General features: G+C 32.0%; 1 long non-coding RNA gene across 1 annotated transcript; it reads right to left on the bottom strand.

Moving 5' to 3' along the window:
- Nucleotides 1–352: 352 nt before the first annotated feature.
- LOC133187255 (uncharacterized) lies at nt 353–1,459 on the bottom strand. The gene is made up of 3 exons (XR_009721158.1): nt 1,351–1,459; nt 685–751; nt 353–520 (listed from the first exon to the last, which is right to left on the bottom strand). It is a non-coding gene; the product is annotated as an uncharacterized LOC133187255 (long non-coding RNA).
- Between the last annotated feature and the right edge of the window lie 673 nt (nt 1,460–2,132).

The raw sequence follows: 2,132 nt of genomic DNA, 5'->3' as shown, positions 1-2,132 counted from the left end.
AGTATAGGTCAAAATGTGTAGCCCTCCATCGGCGCCGCCATATATGAGTAAAAAAAATCCCGAGAGGGACGTTAAACAAACAAACAAACATACATACAAACAATTTCTAAACCATTAAAGTTGCGTACAACAATTCAAGTACTTCAAATGATTTCTTTTTAAAAAATGTGATATCATTTAAACATTTTATAAGACTACATATATTCTGCTTTTAAGTCATTGGTTTTAATTCTATGCTTTACCTTGAAGCAAAATTCCTCTTTCCTCAGCGCCAGATTCCATTTTATGACCTCCAGATTGTTTTCGCCATCGCTTGTAGAATATAAGTGTTACGACTACAAATACAGGGGCAGCAACCACTACAAGTACTATAACAGCCCACAGACTCCCGGATAGCCTGGTGTCATCGTCCGGTGTAGGGAAGGATTGAGTGGAAGATGAGGCGTTGAACACATTGGGCGACACATGGAACGTATTCGGTGAACTATGTTCATATGTTGTCGTAGGAATCAACGAGGAGCTGCATTATTATACATGTGAAATACATATAAACTCATATGAATGGTAAAGCTCAGTAGAAAGCTAGTATACTAGTATTCTGTAGTCATACTTAATCAGTACAATAAGAAAACAAAACCTAGCCCAATATCTTGTGTATTCTATGATTAAATAAAAATATCATACCTCTGTATACAATTTGGATCAGCAAGAAAACAACGTTTTATCTTGTCTATCTGTTGGCATCGAGTATCTATTTGTGAGATGAAAAGATCGCATTTCAAATTGCATATAACTTTTTATAATTCTTTAAATTCGATTTTTGCTTTCCATTCATATTTTACTCATATATGTTGAAATATTTTAGAATTATACAGGAAAAAGTGGTTCACATAAGAATAATTTGATTTCTTTTTATTGTAAAAATATGCGAAAATTATTTAAACATTATATAAATATTTTTATGCAAATATCATGTGAATTGGTTCGTAAGATATTCACAAAATTTTTTTTCAAACTATCATGTGAATTTTTCTTTTCACGATATTTATGCGGTATTCTCTCCATGTAAAATTTTTATGAAAGCTATGTCTAAATTGCATGAAGTTTTCACATAAACTTCATGTGTCTTGTTTTGGGTCTCTTTCTCATGCAAAGACTCACATGAATATTTCATGCGAATTTAATATAAAATTTATGCTAGCCATTTTTTTTTAGGATTAAAAGGAATAATTTTCTTATTCATTCATAATTATTTCATGTCCACTTTAAAAGTATATCATTTTAATGCTTCGTCGATTTCGTTTTTCTTGTTTGGGGTTGAATTTAATTTAGCCTCAAATGCAGACGTACACAGATAAATGTCGTCACTAATGTACGGCTTGTCCGGACAACCCTCCACAAAGGAACTGCAGTTCTCCTGGTTCAGGTATCCAGAAGTCGCCAGGTGTAAACAGTATCCTTGAATTATAATTGTTTTTTGCCATAAATAAAATATAAAGATTGGAAACATTATCATATATACATGTACATAAATACAAATACATATGTTTGTATAAATTAGAATTAGAAGTTGAATAAACTCAAAATTATCATTGGGATTAAAAAAGAAAAGTAACTTGATGGATGTATTGAAATATAAAATTTGAAAGAATAAACTTGCCATTTTGGACAAGTCCCAGGAATTCGTCGTAGCAGAATTCCAGTAATTCTGTCTTCTCTTGATTGGGAACACAGAAATATGAAGTCTTATTATTTTGATATCTAAGACATTTTAATCTGGCGGAGGCAGAATCGCGAGCCTGGAGTGTTGATGGACAGGAACTCACAATGGACACAGGAAAACGATAGGACACATTCATCTTTATCTGTTCAACAGAAGAATGAAATATAGAATTCACAATGGGCACGGGAAAGCAATAAGACACATACAAGTTCAAGGAATATAGAAGGATGATAAATACAAAACAACTCTGACGCCCAGGACTGAAAAAGACCTGCAGTAGTACTGTGCTTGTAGAGTAAATGTCGGATTCTTTTCTATTTATGATTTTTTTTAATGATTATAATGATTATTTATGTCTCTTTTATGCACTCAAACCATTCTTTTTGTTAAAGAAAAAAAAAGTTAAGTA

This window comes from Saccostrea echinata, unplaced genomic scaffold, assembly GCF_033153115.1.
Source record: "Saccostrea echinata isolate AGI-Se365-2 ecotype Australia unplaced genomic scaffold, CSIRO_AGI_Sech_v1 ptg000014l, whole genome shotgun sequence".
Lineage (NCBI taxonomy): Eukaryota > Metazoa > Mollusca > Bivalvia > Ostreida > Ostreidae > Saccostrea > Saccostrea echinata.
Note: the sequence above shows the minus strand (reverse complement) of the source record. Positions and strands in the feature narration are given on the sequence as shown.